Here is a 9220-nt window from a genome sequence, read left to right as displayed (position 1 = left end):
CCGTGAAACCTTTACCTTTAGAGTATTTTGGGTAATTTATAGTACTTTTGGGGTACTTTAGAGTCATTTTTGAGAAATGAGAGATATTTAGATGTTTTGAGTTTTCCTGAGAAATTTTGATGAGTCAGAGGTTTGGGTAATAAAAAAACTTTGTCCTTTTTCATGGAAAATAAATAAATTTTTAAACCATAAATTTTGAGTATAGTAATCCGTAGGGATTACAGTGACAACCTTAATTGACGATTTTTGATGATTAGTAATCCGAAAGGATTACAATGACGACCCAAGATTGGCAACTTATAAGTTAAAGAGTGGAAACTTCTGATGATGTTGTTGATGTTGCTTACGATGTTTATAACATTGATGATGTTGCATGCTTACATTGTACATGATCCTGCATGCATTTATTTTGGAGTTAGGTAGGACTTCGATTTAGTGATGGCCTGATTTACAGAGGAACTATGCCAGTCTCACGTCTAGAGAGAGACACAGTTCAAGAGGAACTGAAGACATGGATAAATCAGTAACATACCTATGATCCCGAAAATCTGGTACCACATGCATTTTTGATGAGGAGTTTGTGACATTTGCATTTTCATCAGTATTTGACTTGATTGTGTTTTTGTGTGAACGATGTACTTACGAATTCGTTAATTACCATCTTATTTCTAAAATTCATCGTTAACATTTGTAAGATGTATTATCACCTCTTTCTTGTTTTTATTGTTGGTTTTGTGCAATTGATGTACAAATACTCAGCAGGAGTAGTGACGACTTCTTGAAAAGTGTATCGATAATGTCATAATAATAAAAAGATTGAATCGACATGGACTTCCTTCAAACAAGACAAAATGTGTGCAATGTATATAAAATAGTAAAATGAGGTTTTTTTAAGTTGCAATGCGAAAAGTAAATAAGAGTTTAAACAAAATTATGAAAGTTGTCAGGTTGTGTTTTAGAATCTCCTATTTCTCTATTGTTGATGTTTGATGCCCTATATGGATAATCTTTTGACTATAACCTCCAAGCGAATTAAAAAAGTTGTTATAACCGATCTCTCACGAAATAACTCACTAATCATTACTCGTAGCTTCCTATTCCTATTCCACCAGCATAAGCAGGATTAGGTGATGCACATAACATTAATTTCCTATGCCACTACTCGGGGTCTCCTATTCCTATTCAACCGACGTAAGTACAACAATTGCCCCAAGTCCAACACATATGCTAATGGTCATTATTCCCTATGTGTCCAAAATAATTTTAAAATAGTATCTCACATAAAAAGCATTACGAACAATAAGCAATTGAATGACATTATAGATCAAAAGGCTCATACAAAGTCAAATCAACATATTACCCAACAATATTAAAAAAACTTCATCATAACACAACCTAACATAGAGAAACTTAGTTACTCATAATTCAGAATATAATACCATAATTGGTATATGAAAATAGCATATGAATTCCCTTGAAGTAATTTCCTCTAATGACTTTAAATGCCCTAAAAATCTCCTTTGATGCTCTCCAAATTGTTCTTTGCTCTCCAATTTACGTAACCTTTATCAAAGTGCAAAAATTTCCCTTAAAAAGAGCTCGGAATGGATCAGATGCGTTGGAAAAATTCCAGAAAAGGGACCATCACGCGCGTTATGACTTGCATTACGTGCAATGCAGCTTTTATGGCCATATCGCGCGCGCGATGCTGCGTGATGGTACATGTAATTTTTTTGGAAGCTATACTCTCTTGCTCCCTTTTTCACCCAAATTTTCACTAAATCAACAATCTTCACACTTAGCTATTTTTTTCCTCATTCTTTGGTCTTTCTTCTTCATTTTAGATCATCTTTCACTTATTTTGATCTGATTCTCCGACTAAATTCATGTAATGACGAACCATCACCAAGTAGCCACTTGTGAGTGGAAGACGACCTTAGAGCTTTCTTCATTTATTTTTATTTATCTCTTTTAGTTGGTTTTCATCTACTCTAGTCTATAACACTGGGAACGGGCACGTTATTTATTTTGAAATTTATTTTCATTATTTGGTTGTTTAATCCACTATTTGGTGTTATGAGGATTATTTGAGTTTTTCGCTGCGAGTTTGAAAATAGTTTATGAAGTGCAAGTTTTGTGTGAAGTATCATCCTAAATAGTGCATTTTTCTATTTTCTATTATAAGTTGGGGTTTACGATGCTGCAGCTAGCCTCATACTGGCGAAATTATAATTCATAGAGGAATCTTTTGAGTATGTGTTTTGAGTATAATTTATGCTGTTTTGAGTTTTGTGAAATCTGTTGCCATGATCATGCATACATGTATATTGGAGTTAGGTATGACTTTGGTCCAGTAAGGTCAGCTTCAGAGAGGAACCATGATAGTCTCATGTTCAGAGAGTAACCATAGATATGGATAAATCAGTAATACACCTCGGTTACCTAAAAATTGGTACCATAAGCATATTGGAAGAGGAGTTTAATGCATTATGTATTTGCATTATAATTATTGTTATTGTTGTGAACTTTATGTGGGAATGATATTAAATGTTGTAGTAACTATCCTCCTGTTTAATTTCACTATTAGCATCTCTAAAGTTATTCTCACCCTTGTTTATTTATTTATGACATTATGTACTCTCTTTGGGTACAAATAATCAAGTTGAGGAGTAGCTGCTTTGGGCTAGAGGATGGCGTTGAGGCCTCTTCGTTTCATTGTTGTTTTTCCGTTAGTTATGTTTAGTACCTTGCATTGCTCTGATAATGTAACACACGGGATGGGGCCGTTGTTTCCTTTTATATTGGTAATTGTTGAATTGTTATCAAACTAATGTTTTATTTTAGTATTTTAGTTTTATGAGAGCATGCGAAGGTGTTGCTAAATGTTTTATGATCCCGCTGCGATATGTTTAAATTGATGAAAGATGTTTTATTTTGAGAATGTGTGACACCCTTTGGTGAAAAAAATTACTCTGATTTATTTTATAAATTGAGTGTCGGGTTAAGGGTGTTACATAGTTGATATCAGAACAGGTTGGTCTATTCGGCCTAGGTTGTTTGAATTTGTTTATTTCCCTGGCACACGACATGTGTGTGAACACCATTGATGCTTGTTTTTCTTTAATAACTGCTTTCCAGCATAAGCGGAATTGAAACAAGTGAGGGAAGAGCTTCTACTTCTCTGAGATGTTTCAGGTATGGAGGGTTGGTTCATCATGCCGCTGATTCTAAGAGTGGAGATGGTTGGATGAGGCAGTGTTGTTTCCTGAGTTTGAAGAGGAAGAAGGTTCAAGGTTTATATCGGCTAACCAAGTGGAAGAGTTCTTGAAAGATGAGTCTCAAGTGTTTTCTATGTTTTCTTCTTTGAAAGTTGAGACTGAAGCTGTGATTGTTGATCTGCCAGTGGTGTGCAAGTTTTCTGATGTGTTTCCATATGATATTAGTGATTTACCACCAGAAAGGGAAATTGAGTTCACCATAAATTTAGTACTTGGTACTAGACCTATGTAGATGGCACCGTACATAATGTTAGTGTTAGAGTTGGGTAAGCTGAAGAGTCAGTTAGACGAGCTCCTGGAAAAGAAATTTGTCATACCAAGTGTATCACCATGGGGAGCACCAATGTTATTGGTGAAGAATAAAGATGGTAGCATGAGGTTATGTGTTGATTATCGACAACTGAATAAGGTGACTCTCGAGAACAAGTACCCTCTTCCCAGAATTGATGACCTTATGGATCAGTTAGTTGGTGCTTGTATATTCAGTAAGATTGACATGAGACTGGGCTATCATCAGATTCGAGTGAAGTCTGAAGATATTCCAAAGAAAACATTTAGGACTTAATACGGTCACTATGAGTATTCAATGATGTTGTTTGATGTGTCTAATGCTCCAGGTGTATCCATGGAATACATGAATAGGATCTTCCATCCTTACTTAAACCAGTTTTTCGTGGTGTTAAACGACATTCTAGTGTATTCTAAATTAGATGAAGAGCATGCGGGACACCTGCGAGTTGTGTTGCAGGTATTGCGAGAGAATTAGTTGTATGCCAAGTTATCTAAGTGTGAGTTATGGTATCAAGAAGTGAGTATATTGGCCATGTGATTTCTGGTGGCGGTACAATAGTTGATCCTCTAAAGTAGATATGGTGTTGCAATGGGAGACTCCTAAATCTTCTATAGAGATCAGAAGTTTTCTGGTTTTGGGTGGTTACTACAAAAGATTTATCAAAGGATTTTCAAAGTTAGCATTGCCTTTGACTCAGTTGACTCGAATGGGTCAAGCTTATGTGTTGGATGTCCAATGTGAGGAGAGTTTTCAAGAGTTAAAAAAGAGGTTAACGGTGACGCTAGTGTTGATCTTACCAGATATAAAGGAATCCTTTGTTGTGTGTTGTGATGCTTCCAAGATGGGATTAGGTGGTGTGCTTATGTAGAATTAGCATGTTATAGCATATGCTTCGAGGGAACTCATAATTCATGAGAGGAATTATCCTACCCATGAATTAGATTTGGCAGCCATGGTTTTTTTGTTGAAGGTCTGAAGTCATTATCTTTTTGGTTTAAGGTTTGAAGTGTTCAATAATGATAAGAGTTTGAAGTACTTGTTTGATCAGAAATAATTGAATATTAGGCATATGGGGTAGCTGGAATTCTTGAAGGACTATGATTTCAAGTTGAGTTACCATTCTAAAAAGGCCAATGTGGTAGCAGATGCGTTGAGCAGGAAGTCGTTGAAGGTGTGAAAAACACAAGAAATGGGGGTTTGAATTAGGGTTTACAAGCAAAAGCTTTTTTCGAAACAAGAACACCACTAACATGTTAATAACAAAGAGATAAAAACACAAGGAATCTGAAACCTTGAGAACATAGTCTCAACTATTTCATCATCTTCCATTTTTAATGCCTCGTACTTCTGGGTTAAGGCCAAGGCCTTTGTCTCCTTTACTTGAGCATTCCCCTCATGAGTCATCATCAGAGAGTCAAAAATGGATTTGATAGAATCTATGTTTGTTATCTTCCCATACTCAGTATAAGAGATAACATTTAGCAATATAGTTTTGGCCTTATGATGATTTTTGAAATCTTTCTTCTGTTGATCAGTCATAGCACTTCTTGCTATAATATTTCCTTCAACATTAACTGGGTGAACGTAGCCATTGACTACAAGATCCCAGATATCAACATTGTAACCAAGAAAGAAGCTTTCTATTATATCTTTCCAATAATAAAACTTATCACCATCAACGATTGGTGGTTTTGCACTGTAGTGATCTCTTTCATTATTGTTAACAACGTTAGCAGCAACCATTATTTCTCACACAAACAGGATCGGTACTGAACATGGTAAAATGTTGATAAATCTTTTATCACAATCAGAACCGGAGTTCTGATGCCAATTGAAGGAGTGAAAAACATAAGAAGGGGGGGTTGGAATTGAGTTTTACAAGCAAAAGCTTTTTCCAAAACAAGAACACCACTAACAGGTTAATAACAAAGAGATAAAAACACAAGTATTTTTATCCTGGCTCGCTTGAAACTCAAAGCTACTCCAGTCCACCCACCAAGGTGATTTTGGCTTATACATAAGGACTTAATCCACTATAATCAACAAATTATAATAATTACAAATAATAACCTTCTTTGCTTTCTCAAGGATCCAACTATACCCTAGTATCCTTAAGGATTCACAAAGAACAACCTTCTTTGTCCTCTCTAGGATAACCTCCTCATGGAATCAAACAAACAGTTTGAATAAAAAATTTGTGTGTTATAAGATGCTTCTATACAAGTAGATTTTACACAAATGATAAACACATACTTAAAGAAAAATTGTATAAAAAAATGATAACTTTACAAATAAATTTTTTCAAGTTTTTGCAGCGCTTCAGTATTCTTCTGTATGTGTTTTTTCTTCAAGTCTCCAAGTCCCACTTATATAGAATAAGGATAATACCTTTGGAGGACAAAATAGGGAAAGCTCATAGAGCGATTGTTCACTATTGGGTGGTGAAACGAGTGATACTGCATAATGTCCTACGCCCATAAAATCAATGACAAGTGTGATGTATAATATCGTCCTTGCCCATAAAATCAGGTATTAGAAAGGATATTCAATTTGTAATATGTACTATTTGAACACGTTCCCATTTGATCTTATCTTCAAGTTCACTGGCTTCTGATGAAAGTTGATGAAGCATGAAATGAAGAAACATATAGCTAAATTCAGAAACTTTGGAATCTTTGGAGTCATTAGAATCTTCAGCTGCAAAACATATCTTCAAAAGCTTGCCATTCTTCAGAAGTTTGTTGATCAGAGTCACATCCAGAAGCACGAATTGGGAGAACATTGCAACAACAACATAATGTTTCCTCAATAGCTTCTCAGGAGTGAAGCAACATAGAAGCATAAATATCATTGCAGCAACAACATTGAACACCTTTCAGAACTTCTCATGACTGGCGCATAAGCGGATTTGGAACTCATTGTTCAGAAACTGATGATGTTGCACGTCATGTATTCAGAATCAGAAGTGGCTGTTAAAGCTATATAATAACAAACCATTAGGGTATAAAAAAAATAGTCACATAAACACAACATTGCTATCATCAAAACTCAAGGTATAGATGCAAAACCAAATTTTGTTCTAACAATCTCCCCCGTTTTGATGATGACAAAACATGTATTTTGATGAACATTTTTGTACAGGGTAATCACAGAAGAATACATCTTACATAAGCACGAAGCTCCCTTTGAGATGTATAATCCTAAAAAGATAAAATCAGAATGAAAGAACACTTTCCTGATTAACCTGTTTGAAGTACTAGAGTAAATTTTCAATCAGAATCTGGTTTATCTTCAGAAGTTGATTGATGTTGTCTAGAGCACTGGTTTGATTAACATCAACATTCTGATGAGCTTCACTTTAGAAGCTTGTTTGAATTCTTTTTTTTGAAGAAACTTTAGAGCAATTGTCTTCACTCAGAACTTGAAATCTGGTTCTCTTGAAATTCTCTCAGAGAGATTACTTTTGAAGAGCAGAACTTTCAGAATCTGGTTGAGACAAAGAACTTTCAGAATTGAGAATTCTTCTCAAGAACTTTATTGCCCAGTCTGATTACTATGGAGAAAACTTTTCCTCATAGCTAGATGCCAATGCCGAAGTTCTCTAAAAAAACTTTCAGAAGAACTTGATGCCAAGTACCCTAAGTTCTAAGTCCATAACATGGTTATTAATTCCTTGAGGATTCATGCTCTTGAATCTTATTCTCAATTAACAGCATGAAGATTTTACAGACTCGGATAAAAAACCATTTCATCAGAAACTGGTTACTTGTATTCTGATCTTTGAAGCTCCAAAAGAACTTTTGATGTTTGAATATAACCATTATGATTCGTGAACATAACCCTGCAGATCATTTAATAAACTATTCTTTGAAGTAGTTGTTAGCAGAAAACGTTAATCAATGTTTGGGTTCTTAATTAAGGAATTTAGGTATATCAAAATAATTATGAATCTTCCCCTTAGATATGTTTCTCCCCATTTGTCATCAATCAAAAAGACATAGACAAATAATAAAAGAAATATGGAAAGAAAAAAAACATGATTTTCATTGATATAGCCAAAAAGGCAGAGAAGATATAAACAAAAGCAACAAAAAGTTAAAAAAAAAAATATATAAAGGGCTAGGGGTTCTGAGGAGGATGCGGAGGAAGTCCTGATAGAATCAATTGAAACATCATATCCTGTTTGTCCATGCGCTCTTTGACCAACGCATTATCAGTTTTGATTTCCTCAATAGTCTTTCAGAGCGCATCAGGAATATCTTCAGATGAAGTTCCAGCAGAAGGTTGAGAAATAGAAGCTTCAACTTCTCGAGTCTCAAAAATAACAATCTGAGCAATCCTGATGTCTAAAATCAACTACAACATCCTGAATAACCACCTCTTCCACTACTTCTTAAATGACTTCCTTAACCTCTAGAGCATGAAGACATAACTGGGAGTTTCGTAACTTCCATATTTCCATTGGGAATAAACGCAGAATGAAAGTTTCACTCAAATACTTTATACCCTAAATTCTTCAGCTTAGAGATCTTTGAATTAATCCATATTCTGTAAACTTCCCGAGCATAATCACTTTCAGACGAATTTGATGAAGAACAACTGATTGTCATTGCTTCATGCAGACAACTTTTGGATTTTGATTCAAACTTCCTCAGAATCTTACAAATGTTGGGAGAGGGTTTTGGTGGTTTGGGGTAGTTAACAGTGAGGTCAATTTTTGTTTCATCAAGGTCAAGACCAAAAACTGATAGAAATAAGGGGATAATCATATGGGGTGATTCAGGGTCTGATAATACTGGTTCATGTTCGTAGTTGAATATACCCTCAGAAGTGCCTTCAGACACATGGTCGTCAGAAACTCTTGAAGGAGGTGTTTTGGGGGTGGTTATATTTGGATTTTCCGTTTGGGGAGCAGAAACAAATGGTGGTGGAGTGGGTGATGTTTGTAACTGTGAAGGAGATGGTGTTAATGGTATCTTTTGATGTTGTTGGTGGTGATGAGATAGAGTTTCAGAAACTTGAGGAGTTTCTGTGACAGGTTCTATAATGGGTGATTTGGGAGGTGATGGAAGTAAAATTGGTTCGGAATGTTTAGAAATGGATGGAATGGATTGAAAAGCAGGAGAGGGATGGATTGGTAATAACATCCTTTCAGAAACCACAAAATCAGAAGTAATCGAAGTGCTAGCTTCAGGAAGCTTACCAGAAGCCGTGTCAGAGGCTTTTGAAGAGTGTTGGACAACTCCAGAAGTATACTTCAGAAACACAGTTTTCTGGCGCTCACTAAGAGGCACCTCATCTTCATCCAGAAGGACAACAACTTTCTTCTTCTTCTGAGGCCTTAAAGATCCTTCTCCTCTCGATTCCTTCTTCCTCTTACCATGAACATCTAGATAAGTTTTAGGCAGATTGAAGGGATCCACCAATGGATCAATTTCATCCTTCTGACAGTTTTCCAAATAGTATTGTAGAACCTCTAGAGGATCAATCTTAGTGAAGATTGGGAAGTTATCTACTGGAGTCCTCATTCCACATATATCATCCTTTGGGGGAATGAAATTTGGCCTTACAACCTTAGAAACGAGACCCGTTCTTTCTCCCATAATATCTTTCCAGCATCCTTCACAAGTTCATCTGTCAAGCCACTGAC

This window comes from Lathyrus oleraceus, chromosome 3 (genome assembly GCF_024323335.1).
Source record: "Lathyrus oleraceus cultivar Zhongwan6 chromosome 3, CAAS_Psat_ZW6_1.0, whole genome shotgun sequence".
Lineage (NCBI taxonomy): Eukaryota > Viridiplantae > Streptophyta > Magnoliopsida > Fabales > Fabaceae > Lathyrus > Lathyrus oleraceus.
Note: the sequence above shows the minus strand (reverse complement) of the source record.